This window comes from Rhipicephalus microplus, chromosome 2 (assembly GCF_043290135.1).
Source record: "Rhipicephalus microplus isolate Deutch F79 chromosome 2, USDA_Rmic, whole genome shotgun sequence".
In the NCBI taxonomy this organism is placed as follows: domain Eukaryota; kingdom Metazoa; phylum Arthropoda; class Arachnida; order Ixodida; family Ixodidae; genus Rhipicephalus; species Rhipicephalus microplus.
In genome coordinates this window covers 152120634-152139022 of record NC_134701.1, presented here as the reverse complement: position 1 = coordinate 152139022, position 18389 = coordinate 152120634, and positions in this window count along the sequence as shown.

Sequence of the window (18389 nt, the reverse complement as noted above, 5' to 3'; positions counted from 1 at the left end):
ACTCCTAGGACATCCTCTGCCAAGGCCAGGGATACGCCGCTACCCCATCATATGCTATAACTGGAACCCGTCATTGTCCCATACCGCTAAACACCTCAAAAAATGCCCCCTGCCCTTTGTCACGGGAGTATTTCTGTATATGCGTCGCAGAGTGGTGGGCGTATCGCGTGAATGCATCGTAATTTGGTATGGCTTAGGAATGCCAATTTGTTGCTTCGTCTTTATTATTCATGTTTGTTCGTTGAAGGAGAAGCATTGTCTTCAACGAGTGGTGGGACGCTGATGTGAGATACAGTGTTTACGGATACAGGACAGGGGGGTAGTGAACGGTTGGGCCATTAGATCAGCCGGTTTTTGCTAGCAGACGCTGCCTGCGTCGGCCTTGCGAGGCGAGCGATGGTTTAGGAATGTTTATTTGTTATTTCGTCCTAATATTTTTATTGAGTGAATGAAGGAGTAGCGTTGCCTTCAACGAGTGGTAGGACGCTGATGTGTGATCCAGTGCTTACATATATTAGAGGGCGGGTGCAGTGAACGGTTGTGCAGCACGAGTAGTCGCTTTTTACTAGCAGACGCTGCCTGCGCCAGCCTTGCGAGGTGAGAGAAAGGGGGGTAGGAGCATACAGTTGGCACGAAGCGCAAGCATGCAGGCACAATACGTGAGGCGTAAACATGCGTAGAGTAGGGGAGGGGTGTGTGGTCATCGCTGCAACCGCACGCCGCGTGAAATCGTGCGACTATTTGCACTTTCCAACACCTGTAGGTGGCGCGGAGAGCATTTCAATATAGCGGGTCGATAGGGAAGGGCCGCTACCCTAAAGCATGCGCGTCTCGAGAATAAGGCGACTTTCGGGCCTCTGGTATCTCTGCGCTAATATTGTAGAAGGAGAGGCAGCGTTTATCGCTGATCATGTTTTGCAAACGCTGTACGATAGGCAAGAATTTAGAGCGAACAGCGGTAGCGCTGGTGTAAACAAAGCACCACGTGTGAGTTTATGACCAGATGTATCGTTCCTCGCGCCTGCTTAGCTGCGAAACGATCGTTCTAAGTAGTCGAGGGACACGGACGCAGTAAAACAGAAGTAATTTAGGAGATAGGAACGCTACACATGCGATTGCTTTTAGCTCGTGATCTGTTTTAGATGCGGAGCATCTTATACTCGCGCCTTGTAGTGCGCCGTCCGCACCGCTTCTCGAACATTCGACAGCTGACGCGCGCGCATGCGCCGTCGCGCCGTCGCCCACTCTTCCACCATCTGTGCATCCCTTCCTCCTCTACACACCGCGCGCGCTTCACTCCTCCACCATCTGTGCACCCTTCCTCCTCTACACACCGCGTTCGACATCTACAATTCTCCTGATTCTCCAGTGGACGCGCATGTGGCGTCGCGCTTCGAGAACATTCAACAGCTGACAGTGCATGCGCCGTCGTGCTGTATATATACTCAAGGTCGGCACTCGCTCGCTCAGTTGCCGCTCGTCGGTTGGTTTGTACGGCGCGTCGACGTCCAAGGTCGCGGCGAAATGAATTCCAACGAATCCACAAACACAATGATCGACGTCCCTTCGACCAGCGCCGCCCTTTCGCATACGTGTGTACGTGTTCACTCATTTAACACCCCCTCCTACAACTACGTTAACCAATTTAGCCATCGACCCAAGTAAGTTGCAATTTAACACCCCATTTCACAACCACGTTAACCAATTTAGCCATCGACCCAAGTAAGTCGCACTTTAACACCCCGTTAACCAATTATATGGTCCGCATCCTCCTCAGTGTTCCCCCGAGGGAAGCTGCGGGCAATTTTTTTTCGCCATGGCACAGCACGACTACGATGCGCCCGCACCAACCTACCGTCACCGTCTTCCGGTTTTCGAAAAACTCCACTCGGTAGGGGTAGCTGATCTGGAAAGTGCGAATAGTGAACTAGATTATTCACTATATTGCGACTAAGAAATGCTTTACATTCAAACGGCCACTCACCAGGTTAGACAATTTTCAGGTTACACGCGCAATTCGTATTTAGGGTGTTTGAATTCACTTCTGCCCAAATTCGCTACACTATGCGTCACGTAAATAGGTAAAATTTCAAGATGAACGCTGCTCCTTCTTCCTTTCGCGGGCGCGTGCCAAGAGAATGACAGCATGACGTGCACGTGAGAATTAGCCTACGTACACGGCAGTTCTGTGAAGTTGATCTTCTACGTAAATGACAGTGCTCTGAGGCTCCCAACAGCAGCAGGTGACACTGCTTAAAATTGTTTGACACGACATGTGTAGTTTGTGTTTTATTCAATAGATGATTAAAACACAAGACAGCTGATGTGACACAATAAGCGAATGTCCGCGTCTTTTCTATTTTACTCCTTGAATTTTATTGATATGTGGGGCTAATGTGTCAGCGTTTCGCATGCGTTTGTGTCTCCGCGGTTAGCGGATCAAGCAGACGCCTAGTCCTGCAGAAGAAATCGTTGGTCCTCCGTGTTCGAGCACTCATTATGATCATCTGTTTTACCGCGTCTAAGCCAGTATCCGGATTAAACAGGGGGTAGACCACAAAATAACACTGGTCAACAATATAACGCCACTCGCTTGCTCGAGGTTTGGGCTTGTTCAAGCACATCATGTGCACGTGACCTCTTGGTCGGTTGCCGGAAAGTAACGAAGAGATTTGGCTTGCGAAGGCTACTCGTGGTGGGCGGCAAGGCTTTCCAGTTTACCTCCTCACATCTTCCTTGCGTGCCGCTTCACAATACCAGTATTTGGGCCCGAAATGAACCGATAGCAAAAAAAATTGTGGCATAATGCTTTTGATCGGAAAGACAAGTTCCATGGTTTAACAAAATTTCAGTATGGAGCCTGGTCAGTGGTCCTTAAAAGATACATTAAATATAGCCCTAAAATTAGCCATTTTAGTGAGTGATCGCTTGTGTAAAGCACTATTGGTGGTCAGAGTTTTAGTTGGTCTGGTCATAATAATGACAAAAGTGACAGCTCTTGTGAATTGTATAGCCGAATAAATATTTATCTATCATGCATGAGTGGTGTTTTTTTCTGCGTATCTTTGCCTTATACGACTAAATTAGGTTTCAGTTGAAAAAAGAACAAGTGTATGCGAATAAAGTAAATATCCACGATGCATTCTTTTGTTAACTCATTCCATAATATGGTGACATAAAAAGTGGCTAACACGCAAAATAGCTGAAGCTTAAGCCAACTGTACGCCAAACACATAGAAATACTCTTTACCATTTAGCTTTTCCATGGCAAGGTGGCAGCAAGATCAGCGGACCTCCGCGAATGCGGCTAACGACAAATCTATATTAACTAGTATGAGTGAAGAACACTGAACAATAGTGTTCTATGAACCGTATCACACGGGATGTTTATAAAACGCGTGTGAGCGAATAAATGGTGCCTTATTCCTTTATACGGACGGCATTCTGAGAAGGACGCATCTGCAGCCACTCATAATAGCGGAATGAAACGCCACAACCGTATAGCGAGGCAAGCAAGATGAGGCTTCACTGCCGCCTTCTCGAGTGTCGGCTTTCAATTGCTCTATGGCTGTCTTTTCTGCTTGAGGCACCGATAGAGATCTCTGTGCACCATCAGAGAATAAGCAATATATTCCGCTTCGGGTATAGATGCCGATTTCTCGTCTTTCTTTATTGTTGGATATTATTTCTATAGAATTATTGCCATCATCATCCTCCTTACAATAACTAAGCTCTTCCTTGTCACCTTGATGTGTTTTTATTATTCCTCCGACTGAATGATAAGTTAATGTGTAAGCAACTTTTGTAGGTGCCAGAACGGCTGCACGTAAAAAAAAACTATAATACTTAAAGCATCATCGTGCTACATTCTGCTTTATTTGCACCTACCTGTAACTCCAAGGGCCATTGGGCTATAATCTGTTCACGGCTGGCATGCCAGGACCAACTAAGTAATTAAGTTACGCAAGATTTCCGGCATGGGAACTCTGTATGAGAGGAATTAAGCTTGAGTGAGGACACGTTAGTTTTTATAGACCTTCTGTAAGAACTGCAAATATTTTATTGTAAAAGCAACTGTATGAAAACTCCAGGTACAGTTTTGCCGTGGCCGTGATGTTACTTGCAAAATACATCGCCCCACACGTCCTACTTTTATGCGTAAGTGAGAGCGTGCACGGTCTCTCCAGCATTCATGGATAAGCAAAAGTGCACAAAATGAATGAGGACAATGCAAGGGAAAACAGAAATTGAGCGTTACGATGTTTTGATTTTAGCCGGTACAAGTCATTACCAACTTCCCCGGTGTTCAGTACTATTCAGTGCCATTTAAAACCTGTACATTTCCTTGCTAACTACTGACACTTTGAGCGTTTAAATCTATCTATCTATCTATCTATCTATCTATCTGTCTATCTATCTGTCTATCTATCTATCTTTCTATCTAGCCGCCTACGTCTGGGTGCTCTCGTAATCAGCTTCTGAACTTGGAATGGACCAAAATTAGGAAGGAGGCTAAGAAGGTTTCAGAATTACAACTATCTGGTGATGACATAGCAAATGTGAAAATGTCATCATGCATGATGTCACACATTTTTCAGACACGTGTATCACATACCTGTACATCACGGGCCGCAGTATGCGTGTAGGTGGCACAGGTACTTGACAGTTTGTATCTGCTGAAGAACGGTGAGAACAAACATCGGTAATTTCAATGCGAGGCATTAACAAAACCCGACTCCGGTGGCGTTGACCTGATGAACGCAAAGGATGGATGTTGTGTGCCAGTAGCAATCGAACTTCAACATTCTGCGTCGCAATGAAGTATTCTATCACGGAATAGAGCCAGGTCTTATAACTTTTTTGCAAAAAGACCCATGCTAAAGTAATATTGGTGAAACACAAGTTATGGTTGCAGGACTGCACATCTAGCTTTAGAAACATCATATGTATACACGAATGGCCCAGGTGTCACGTTGCGTTAGCGTCAATTGTAATTAGTAGGCGACAGCCACTGAAATGGCGCTATGTAGCACTCTACAGGTCAACCCTCCTCGTAAGGGGGCAATATAGAAAGCGGTTTACCCCGAAAATTTCGGTGACCTTTATTGCCATCTCCTAACATCGAAACTGAAAGCACATTCTCAAGTTTATTGAGGGGTAAGAAAAATCTCCCTTCAGTTTTCCAGATAGAGGGAACGTGTGTAAAGTTCAAAGGAATCCTTTGTCTTTTTTACGTAGCTCAAGAAATTATTTATTTGAATATATTCAGCCAAAAATGAAAAGGAAACTCTATAAACTGAGGGGGCTATTTACTAAAGCTTTTCTTGCCCACCAATGCTATTCGGGCACATCGGTGGACCAAGGTGGATGTCATAAGGGTCTGTGTTTTAATTTTAAACAGTGAAAGAGTCCATACTTTTCCGCTTGTGGATTCTGGTGCTCTTGGCATCGTTACGCAACTGTAAATAACTGGTTATGTCAGACACTTTTAGCTGTGCATCATGCACGTCAGAGTGTAGAACATTTGTACGTTTGTTTATCATTATTTCATAACATTTCCCTCAACAAAAACAAAGATTACTCCAAAGTAACCACCATCCACATGCTACGCATGACATCGATTCCCGTAGCAGACGGGATCTGCCTAAATTTTTAGTACACAGGGCCTTTGTTGTGTATTACACTATAAGAACAAGGAAGAGTCATTTTACTTTTTTAAACTTAGGGCTTGCCAGCTATGAGACGCTTTATTAAGAGGCAAGTCAACACTCTTTTGGTGGCCAGTATACTCACCCCTGTTAGTCACTTGACTGAAAAAGAGTAATTCTGCCCTTTGAAAGAGTAAAATAGGTGGTAAGTCGGGACTACCAAATATGAAATATTCGTAACTTTTTTTCTTTGAGTGTCATCCCCAGTTCGCTAACCCACTAGCTTTATCCAGCCTTTGCGTTGTGTTCACTCTTTCTTAGTCCTTGTTACTTTTTCACTGTTTTGTTTGTATACGCTATGAATAGTTACCAGCATGCCAAGCTTTCAATTCGGTTCACTATCGAAGGTTGCGGCTCAAGCAGAGAGGCGATGCCCCAGCCGCTGATTGTACGTCGTGCCAAAGGCGTATGAAGCTGGAGGAGCCGGACAGGTTGAGTACAAGACGCAGCATAAAAATGCCTCTTTTGATCGCTCAGGTGAATCCACGCGTGGTGAAGCGCTGAATCCCGCATTTGTAGAGCAAATCGGGAGATGGATCATGTCTTTGTACGTGTTATGGTCTCGTCGTGATGCTAGCAATGTTTGCGATGGAGGTCACGACAGCACGGCGCAAGCTTCACTCATGGGAGAGAACACTGTCCTTAAATAATGAAATGCTAGCCTTATGTCGCATAACATACGTATTTCTCGCTACTTTGCTATCACATAACTTCTTTCTGACTAGCTTACGCACGGGGACGTTTGTCAAGTTTCATTGTGCCCGGAGCTCGGAAAAACTGGGAGTTGAAATATGCCCGTAAGTTTTTATTTTGTAGCTGCTCTTCGTTCCTGTAATCTTCACATATTCAGTGCGTCTGTGCTCTTTAACCATTTTCAAGGACTGATGCTGCAATGACAATCCGAAAAAATTGCTAATGCAGAATTATAATCCCTACGGAACGCCGAGTGCTTACGGCATACGCGACTGCATAGACTGGACACGTCTCGTCGACTCCTGCCTCCGTCTGGACTCTCTCGCCTCAAGACAACGGTGTTTTGCCGACTTTGGCTTGGTATCGCCTTTACCAAAGCTTTCGCCTTCCGAATTGGCATGGAAGACAGTGCTGCTTGCGGTCATTGCGGCAGCGATGAAACTACAGAGCACCTTCTCTGTCACTGCCCTCGTTACAGCGTGTAAAGACGGCAACTAGCTGCTGCGTTTGCTCGCCTTGACGACAGATCTTTGTCTTAACAATCAGTGCTGGAAAGACGACATGATTTGTGTGCTCACAGAAAATCAGTGAAGGCCTTACTGAACTTTTTGCGTGGCAGTGGCCTATTGTATAGACTGTAGCACCCCAGCCCCCCCCCCTTTTTTTTCGCGCGCGTCTATTTCTCTCTTCATTTTTTTCCCCATCTTCCTTCCCCATTCCCTCTTCCACTAGTGCAAGGTAGCAAACCGGATGCTCCATTTTCTGGTTAACCTCCCTGCCTTTCCCTCATTTTATTTTCTCTCTTTAACTTCTCACAGTTGTCTTTGTGTACTTTCACACTTACTTTTTCATGAAAAGGGCAGAATATTTGATGCATAGCCGTATCGCGAAGTGCTGTTCTAGATAGTCAGCTACCTATGTTGTGGCTGACTTGTCTAACTCCGTGGGGCCATACGTGTCGCACTTTGCGTGCGTGCCCGCGCACGCACACACACACACACACACACACACACACACACACACACACTCACTCACTCACTCACTCAATCACTCACTCACGTGCGTGCATTGGCGCGTGTGCACGCTTGCGCGAAACTCATTCAGTGGCGTTGATACAAGATACGCAGGGAATGGGCAATAAAACTCTCCTCTAATAGAATTTCCAGTAGAAAGAGACAGATCCCTCGCATACTCATGTTTTATTTTTCTGTAAACAGGAGCTATTTCCCCGGCATGGCCGCATTTCTGTCGACTTGCGCGTCAAGCCAGATGTCGGTTGGCATGATAGAGTTCAGCAGAGGATACGAGAAGGAATGAAAGCCAACGAACTCCATCATTCTTATCGCAATACTCCAGTCAAACTTCTCTATATTTCACCCTTTCTATACTCGTCCTCAACTAAATCCTGCCATCTATCGCACAGTCCTACTGCAGTCAATTCAGAAGATATATCCTCGCTCCTCATCTGAAATCTCAGCCCGTTCGGCGGTTTTCGCCTTACTACTTCGGAAGTAATATACGGCTCACATGGAAGTCACGTTGTGTTTGATAGATTTTTGAAATATTCATATTCTTTTCTTTTGCCTGACTTCTCTCTGATTTTTAAAATCCGGCAGTCCTCCCACGTAGCTGCGGCTGTCACCTCTACGTTTCTCTTGTTTGTGAGGTCCTTAGTACGACCGCGACACCATGGTCTTTGCTTCGTCAGCATATCTATTGGTTTGGCGATACGATGACATGTGTAGATCTGCAGTTGGTATCAGTGTAATCATTTCTCAATACTTCTTAATCTTTGCTGAAATAACTTTTCTTCATCCTCAACTCTATATTTATTCGAATCGTGAAAAGACAGAGGCTGGGCTTGGCACAGAGCGGGCAGTGTATAATTTACAGCTACAAGAAAACAAGCGTCACTGCTTTAATAGACTCGCGTGCTTGTTATGAACGATGGCATGGTATCTGCGTTCAGCTTACGTAAAGACCGCGTGAACTAGAAAGTATATTTTACTCAATTTTTGTTTGCGCCGACTTCTCATGAGTGTGAATGTCATTGAAGACACGCGTTAACTTTTTGGAAGAATTGTGAGAGGTGCGACTTTTCCCCGAAAAGTGAACACGTAATTTTAGACTGAATAATATACGCTGCGAGGTGGCTAGTGTACTAGGAAGAGTCCGAAGACGTCAAACGAACAAGGCTACGTTGACAATTGAGCAACTTTTTGGGCTCAAGACGCCATACAAGCCAATATCGTTTTATACCACAAACTAATGAAAAACAAACTGAACTGACTTTTAGGAACGCTTTGAACTATTGCGAATATAGCCCACTGTACAGCCGGAGTTCCCATTTCCTGGAGGGCATTTGTGAAAGTTTTCAGTTATGATAAATATGAAGGCTTCTAGCTGTGCGAGTGAGTTTCAGGGGCGAAGCTTCTCAGGGTCAATCCAGGTCCCTGTCCGTAGCGTTACACATTATGGATATCCATATCAATAATAAGATGGGCATTCATATGCACATATCAACACCAAGTTCAAAATGCGAATAATAAAATGTTTTGTATATACTGAACTTCTCACGTCTTTGCATGACCGAGTGGATAATTTACGGATGCTAATGATCCCCCGAAGCTACGACTATTCGTCATAATTTCATTCATGAACATGCTGTGACTTTTTTAAAGACGATGGTCTTTCTTGGGGACCTTCAACGCCAACGCAAAATTTTTTGTCTGTGTGTCTGTACATTTGTCTGTTTGTGTATTCTTAACAGCACCAGGTACTCGAAACGGCTGACCCCATCTGCAGCGCCCGCCAACGTTGCTCAAGATTGAGCATTCATACTTGTGAAATTCTCCATAAAAAAGCAATTATTGCGCATGTGTGGGGCATCATAACAACACGTATATATCCTGCATGTGCGTCTTTCACTAAAAAGAGGCATACATAAGTAATTTTAAGGACAGTAGCACTTATCACGCTGCGCTGACCATGCGACGCTTGCACGAAAAGACGAGTATTTCCAACGCTTTGCTAAGACGAGACGGTGGTGGAACCTACACGTCGCCTTGTGTTCTACACCGTATCACCTCTATGATTGGCGCGCACGTCTGTCTCAGAGTCACGCGCTTCGTTTTCCACGAAAACTGTCAGATGGCGCTTATGTCTCACGCGTGACGTGACTTGATGCGCTCGTTCGCGTCCGCTGCACGCTCGAGGCACTCTAAAGCAGCGCCTTCAGAATACCATTCACCAATTTTTTTTTGCGCAGAACATCTAATGAATGTTTTGTTCACGCTCTCCACATGCAAGAATATCGTCTTTCGACGACATTTGCAGATTACATGCAGATACGGGGCCAATTTTTAATTTATAAACACAGAACACGGAGAATATAGCCCTTGATTAGTGTAATAATATGCGGCATTGAACAATGACACAGAAGCAGGGAAGGTCGCAAGCTTTGAACACGCTAGGGTACCGGCCCCCAACTCGTACTACGACAAAAGAAGGAAGAGCTGATCTTACCTGTTACATGTAGTGTCCAGGTAAAAAACTGTCAGCAACAATACAGTTGGCAGCGCCAAAAAACACGTGCACGTGTGTTTACGCTTTGTCTTCGTTCAAGTTGGCGTTATAACAACAAATAGACAGCTATGTCTAACACCTCGCATTGTTTAGTTAAGGATAACCATAGTTATCTTGTATTTAGCGTTATTTACTCGCCAATAAGTAGCAGTAGCCACCACAAGCCATCATTACTCAACATCAGCCAACACTCTTCATTCTGAGGAGTGCTGCTGCATGCGAATAAATGTAGTGCAGAATTGTGATAAACTTCATCAATTACTGTACATGTAAACCCACTTACTGTAGCAGCAGCGTCCCGACCAGTTGGCGCCTGCAGATGCCAAGTGAAAAGTAGTGCTTTTTAATGCCCTCGCTGTTTAAAATATGCATGTTCTTGAAATGCCCTTTTCAGATATCAAAGTTGTTCGATCTAGAATAACTTTGATACTGCACTGTTTATATAGCCTAAAAGTATTGTTCCATTTAGGCTAAAAGTATTGTTCCAAATCGTGCACGATCAACTGAAGAGAGATAAGCTCAAATATTTACATTCTCCAAGCAAAGGAAATCCCTGAACTAACCACGATTGTGTCATAAAATCATGTTGTACAAATACTGACACATTTCGATATTCTTTTTTTTTTCAGATGTCATAGAAATGTGGAACGAATTTCCTAGCGAAATTGTTGATTTAAAAGATGTCACTGACTTCGAAAATGCCGTAGAAGTGCATTTACGTGATTGCCAAAATAACTTTTTTTACAGTGCCAAGTGATGTAAGCGACTTCATGTTCATAGCAAATACTGTGAAAAATGACTGAATTTTGAAATGTTCTCGAATTTTGATTTGAATGTTGAGTTTGTAATTAAGAAAATACCAATTTTCATTTTGGCTTGTCAAGGTAATAACAAACTTTATGAACATTGTACATTCTTCATGTATGACTTCTCTTTTATGACCCTCTATGAGGGTTGACTGTATTACCAAATTCATAAAATAATAAATACTTAGGCCCGCAGGAAGGTAAAATATTGAATATGAAGGCGTTTACGTCTTTTTCGCTCGTGTTTATGTTTGATTCTTAGATCATACATCTTATCCGCAACAAATATTATGAGTTAATTTACGTGTTAACATGCTACTATTGAGACAGTGGATGTGTGTAATAATAGAAGAGTACCCTCCCTAATTCTTGCTGTCACCAACTGCAGTGAAGATGTTGATTCCTCGTATTTGTTTTTTTCCAGGCTTCAACTCCTTCCTCGCATTAAGAAAAGGGCAGTACCAATCTAATTGTGGATTGGCGTCTCGTGTAACGCCATACTTTCGTGCTGGGAGCAATTTCTGGTCCTCGCATACTTGGTGTTTACCATGCCCAGAAACCCCTTTAAGGAAAATAAGGCTTCTATTTCACGCTCGAGGCAACAGGTAATAGCTGCGACTACAAGCACCCGGTTTTCGGATCCAATGTGAGCTTAGGCTACCTAAAAGCAAGACTGACGCATAGCCTTTTTCGTTCTTGTGAATATTCCTTTTCACATTTGTTGTCATATGCTAACCCCTTATCAGATGCAGTAGACAAATATCTTTTTGTGAGAACTCTCCTGAAAGAGGTATAGGTAGATTTAGCAGACAATGATTGCTAACTGAATGGATAAAAAGGTTTTTTAGGTATCGGCAGAAATGTTTTGGTGGTCAGCTTCACAAACTTTTACAAAGAAATTTTTTACGGGACAAATATAAATGAGTAATACACTTTTCCATTCGATCCCTTATCAAGCATTCAATGGTACATTTATGGGTTTATAGAGCGTGCTTATTCGTTGCCAGCCACTGGTATTAAGAACTAATTCATAATGTAAAAGTAGTTGCACAACTTTTTGCGCGTATTCAGTTCAGAATGCTATAATATTGTCATCACAAAGACCTATATAGAATGCCTATGAGCACGTGACTACAATGTTACAAGATTTTATAAACGCTGCGTCAATTTTCGTCGTTGATTATTGATACTATGTTCTGTAAAAAATACCACCTCGGGACAGTGGCTGCTAAGTCACCGCAGCATGATGGGCAGTGAAGACGCCAACAATTCTTATATTACAGCAAGTCGATGGCACAACCAAGTTTACCGTTGCGCGAACACTGTAATTCTTCAGACACCTGCTGGACTACGTGGAAATATGGCACTGTGCTTCACCGTTTATAGCTAAGAGTAGCTTTCACCACGCGAGTTACTTTAACTGCCCTGTGGAGACTAACGTGTGTTGAGGGCGGGATAGCCCCCCAGGGCTGGCGGCCTTGTAGGGACTCAATGTGCGCACCATTTCGCACAGGTACCCCGTCCACCACATACAGGACATCGCCCATCGCATTCATGGTTGTTACGTGTTCGCCGTGGTAGACTTGGTGAAGGCCTACACACAGATACCCGTGATTCTGGACGACATAACAAAGACAGCTATCATCACACCCTTTGGATTGTTCGAGTTTCTCTTTATGACCTTTTGCATGCAGAACGCTCGACAAACCTTTCAGCGCTTCATCGATGAAGCCATCGATGTAGGCCTGTGTGGCCTGAACTTCTCATTCGTTTACCTTGACAATAGATACACTAGCATTTTACCGCGATGCCCAAGAGCACCACAGGCATTTCCGTCTGATGTTGTAACACCTTGATGACCATGGTGTACTCTCAATATACAAAAAAACATGCACGGAACTCCCGTTTTCTGCTTCCATGGCCACGAAGTTTCATCTAAAGGAATTCAGCCCTTGCCCCAAGACATCTCGAATTTGCATAAATACCCCCTACTCACTACAGTAGAAGACCTACGCTGTTTTCTCGGCATGCTTAACTTCTACAGGTGTTTCTCCGCACGCAGCCGAACACCAGGCTCTTCTCCACGATGCTTTGACTAGACTACGAGGAAACTAATTTGTTCTGTAGACAACAACGTTAGCGAAAATCTCTGAAGATTGCAAATTCACCCTATGCTCCAGCCATGCACCATGCTCCAAACCAATTCCACGCCGAACGCTCCCTTGGAACTCTTCGCGGACTCATCTAGCTGTGCCCTTGGCACCGCCCTCATGCAACGCGTGGAGAACATTTGGCATTCCCTCGCCTTATTTTCAAAAGAAACTCGCCACTTCGAAAACGATAACTTTAGCCGCCTGCACCCCGAACAAAACCACAACTGCCGTCGCGACATATTTGCCAGCTTAATATATATAGAACGTCTAGTGATATACGAAGCAGTGCAATACTCTCGCCATATTCTTTAAGCACAGAAGTACCATCTATACTAACCACAAGCCTCTTACATACGCCTTCTCTCAAGGTCACCACAAACTACCGCCTGTTCAGCAGAACTAACTCTCATTCATCTCAGAGTTCACCACCACACAACTAGAAGTAGGCGAGGGCCTACGCCGAAATAATTCTATTTGTAAAGAACACCATCCTTTACGACGAAAACACGTTGACCGTTCGTTCCTGAAATAAAGAAAGAAGCGAGACTGTTGTCATTGCTCTGCTCGAAAAGTTGTTAGGTCAGGAAACGAAGTATCCACTACAGCCAATTATTCATCGAAGTTGCCAGCGTCACACTCGGTTGTCGTAAGAGGAAGTCGTGAAAGGCAATCAGCGTTGGCATGACGACGACCGCTCTTGTAACAAACTTCAAAGTCGTGTTCTTGAAATCGTAACGCCCAACGAGCAAGACGACCAGATGGGTGCCGTATTCCAGTGAGCCAACATAAAGAATGGTGGTCCGTGACAATCAAGAATCGGCATCCATAGATATAAGGGCGAAACTTGTGCACGGCGAATATGACCGCGAGACATTCCTGCTCTGGGACACTATATTTCCGCTCCAGTTTACTTAAACAGTGACTGGCATGGCCAACGACGTGTTCACCAGCTCCATGGCGTTGGACCAAGACGGCGCCAATACCTACACCACTGGTGTCGGTATGAACTTCTGTGGCAGCAGATGGGTCATAGTGGCGAAGTACAGGCCCTGAGGTAAGAACAAACTTGAGTTGCAAAAAAGACGACTCGCATTCCGCTGATCACCGAAAAAATGCGTTCTTGTTGATTAGGAACGTCAAAGAGTAAGCGAGGTCGGCAAACCTGGGCACGAAGCGACGGAAGTACGAGCATAAGCCCAAAAAGCTTCACAAATCTCGTACCGACGGAGGTTGTTTGAAGCTGCTGACTGCAGCAACTTTTTGGGGGCCAGGTCGAACGCCATGCTTGTCCACTAGGTGACCGAGAACGAGAGTCTCACGGCTGCCAAAGTGACACTTCTTAGAGTTCAGGGTGAGCTTAGCTCTCTCAAGGCAGGTGAGAACAATGGCTAGACGATGGTTGTGTTCATCGAATGTCCGGCCAAAACTTATAATGTCATCCAGGTAACAAAGACAAACTTCCCACTTTAGTCCACGTAACACAGAGCCCATGAAGCGCTGAAACGTGGCTGGAGCGTTGCATAGGCCAAACGGCATTACATTGAATTCAAATAGACCATCTGGGGTTATGAAGGCCGTTTTCTCTTTGTCATTCCGGTGCATGGGGATTTGCCAATAACCAGATCTCAAATCCACGGAGGAGAAGTACGATGCCGAATGTAAACAATCGATAACATCATCAATCCTGGGAAGCGGGTAGACATCCTTTTTAGTAACTGAGTTGAGCCGCCTGTAATCCACGCAGAATCGCGATGTACCATCCTTCTAACGGACAAGAATCACAGGGGCAGCCCAAGGGCTACACGACCCTTGGATGACCCTTTTCATTAACATCTCTTCTACCTGTTGAGTAATCACCTTGCGCTCCGCAGCTGAGACACGGTATGGTTTCTGCCGCATAGGGTGAGCGGATCCTGTGTCAATCCCATGGGGAGTACGTGACTCGGGTACACTTATTTGCTCTTCTTTCTCCCAAAGTCAAATATAGTAGCGTGCTTCGCAAGGACTTCGACCAAAGCTTGACGTCTTTCTGATGATAGCGACTTGTTTACCATACTCAGAAAGTTGGCTTCTGCATGGTACGTTGCACGATTAGGATCTACTCTCTCGTCGCTTAAAGACGCAAAAAAACTGGTCGCATTTTGTTCGAAGAGGGTGAGTCGCATTCCGCAGGGTAGCATAACAGCTTCATTTGAATAGTTCGACACCCGTAAGGCCAATCACCTATCACTGATCGACTGACCACGATGTGGAACGAGCACACTTTTCTTGGCGCAATTGAGAGGAATGGGCTCCACAAGAACATCAAACTTTCCGGCGTCCGAGGCAGAGGCGTCAACGCGTACGGTTTTCATCGAGTTGGGCGGCAAGACAACATCCTCAATGACGGTGATAGATCCTTGACAGCACCTAGGATCGTCAGTAAATGCCGATAGCATAATCTCGCCAGCACCGCAATCTACAGTAGCCCCGCACTCGCGTACAAAATCGATCCCCAAGATGATGTCATGGGTGGAGCTGGTCAGGACAGCGTATTCAGCCTCGAAGACCTTGTCACCCAAAGTGACACTAACAAAACACACACCGATTGGGCACAGTGTCTCCCCGCTTACTGCACGAAATGATGCACAACTGTCCCAGCGAAACATCACTTTATGTCCCAGCCGCAATTTGAAGTTAAGACTCATTACTGAAACAGCTGCTCCGGTATTTATCAAAGCCATCGTAGGAAGTTCATCAATAAGCACGGGACCCTATTTTGCGTCATAAAAACGGGTGGAGGCATAGGCGGTTGTAGGGACAATTGTTCGGCGACTTCACCTCAATTGGCCACACCACCTAGTTTCCCGGAGGCGTGGAGGTGACGCGTCGACCAGAAGATGGGGAACGGAACCGGTGTGTTGTGGGGGGTGTGAAGCTTCGCACGGAGGAAGGCGAGTCGTTGCGTAAATTCCGGTGGAAATTGCGTCCTACATGTGTATCACTAAGGGTCGTTTGCTGGAAGCCGTCCCCAACGTACGCGTCCCGCATTGAACGCATGCCACCGCGCCAGCGGTTTTGTCGAGAAGAAGCTGATGCTCCCTCGTAGTAGCGCTGCTGGGGGCGACGCCTTTGACTACAGAATCGAGCCACATGTCCACGGAAACCGCAGTTATAGCACACAGGGGCCCCACGCACGTCGCCAAACCTTCCACGAGGCGCCATGTGCCCATGATTGGTTGGCGGGAGGCGTTCTGGAAACGACGGCGATGATGTAAGTTGTCGGTTGGGGGCTCTGATGCTCTTGATTGGGGCACATCATATAGCGTGGCATGAACGGCAGCACACATTGCGTCGTATGGCGGGGAGGTGTTGATAGCAGGTGCTCTCGGTGGGTTGATAGCATCACGTCGTCCAAGTTCTTCGCGTACGATTTGCCTGATCATTGAGGCAAGATCACAGGAAGATGTTGGAGGGACGTCGACACTTGCAACGGTGGTGACGTTGGCAAGTCTACCGAATTCGAGAGTGATGCGCCTAGCCTCTAGGATCTCAAACGTGCGGCGGTATTGTATTACGTCCGCTACAGACGCCAAGGTGTCCTTGCCGATGAGGAAAATGTAGACATCCTCAGCAACCCCCTTGAGGAGATGCCCTACCTTGTCATCGTCTTCCATGCGTGGGTCTACAGACTTGCACAATTTCAGAATCTCTTCAATGTACGTTGTGCATGTTTCACCGGGGACTTGAGCACGCTGCATCAAAGTTTGCTCATCGCGCTTGTTCTTCATCAATGGGTCCCCGAAGCAGCTCGCTATTTCTTTCTCAAACGCTTCCCAGGTCGTTATTGTTTATTCGTGGTTTTCAAACCACATCAACGCCGTCCCTTGAAGAAACAATCCGACGTTGGACAACCGGCACAGACAAACAGACAAAGAACTTTATTGAGGTCCTGAGAAACTGCGTTGTAACGGCCCCGTTTAAGGGGAATCCGTAGCAGTGGCGGGCCGCTCCCACGGACAACCGGGAGGCCGCATCCCAACAGTTGTATTTATTCACACGGTTGATGTGTTTCAGCCATTCTTCGGTGTCTTCTCCAACCCTCCCAGAGAAGCTTCGTGGTACTATGTGTCGGGGCCACGTAGCGCTAGACGAAGAGTGCATGGTGTCGCCGTCAGCAATCGGATCCATAGAAAGCGGTGGTAGACCAGCCAGTCGGTGGCTTCGGCGTAGTTCTCGAGGTAACACTCCGTGATCGTTTGCCTGGGAAGAAGCCACCAGCATCTCAGGGCAGATACCAGTCTACGTACTCGCCCAGGCTCATACCACGGACGCCGAACTATAGGAACTTCTCAAGGACACGTCCTCACTACAACTTCAGAAGTTCCCCCTCCCTGGTCGGCAATCACAATCTGCTGTGACAGGTAAACAGGACAAAACAGGCCCTATGTGCCCCTGTCCCATCGCCGTGGTCCTTTTTACCAGCTCCACAACCTCCGCCATCCCGGTAGAAGTGCCTCTACACGCTTTGTGGCTGACTGCTATGTCCTGCCTCATTGCAGCGGAATAGTCGCATGGGGTGGCGCTCCTGCATTCACTGCCAATGCACTAACTTCACCAGGCACGTCACGTTTCCACTCAGAGCATTATCTCAGCCTTCTGGTTGGTTTGAGCACGTCCACCTAGACATCATCATAGGACTCTTTCTCCTAACTGAATCCCGCCGCTACTCCCTCCACGCGATCGATCGGTTCAATCGATGGACGGCGGAATAACCCCTCAAAGGAATCACCACGGAAGACGTCACATCGACCATATTCACCTGCTGGATTGCTCGTTTCGGTGCCTCCCACCATGTAAACACCGTCCAAGAATGACAGTTCAAACCGCATCTGCTCAGGCTCCTCGGACTGACTATCTATTTTGAACGCTTTAGGACCACCAGTTACCCACCCCCCTGCGCCTGCGGAATGATAGAGCGTTTCCACCGACAGTTAAAGACAGCCAGTATGTGCCACCTACACTCAACCTGGCTCGGGGTACTCCCAGCTGTCAGCCTCGGTATTTGCGCCACCTTCAATCCGGAAATTGATGCTACACCAGCACAGCTCGTCCAAGGGAAACCACCCCGTCTCCCAGGTGAATTTCTGGCACCTCTATCGATCATCTTGAACAACAACGTGAGACCCCACCGACTTCGTTGCCTGGGTACGACACACCATCTCCGCTTTGCGCCCGTCATCTGCAGCCCACCACAGCAAGGCTGCCATCTTTTGTGTTCAAGGAGCTAGAATCGTGCATGCACGCTTTCCTCCGCGGCGACCCCATCCGTCGGCCTTTGCGCCACCCTACAGCCAACCCTACCGAGTCGTTCATCCCGACAAGAACTCCACTCTGCGCCTGAACGCGAACGACATCCACGTCTCCATTGACCGACTTAAACCCGCATACAATGCTGCGAACAA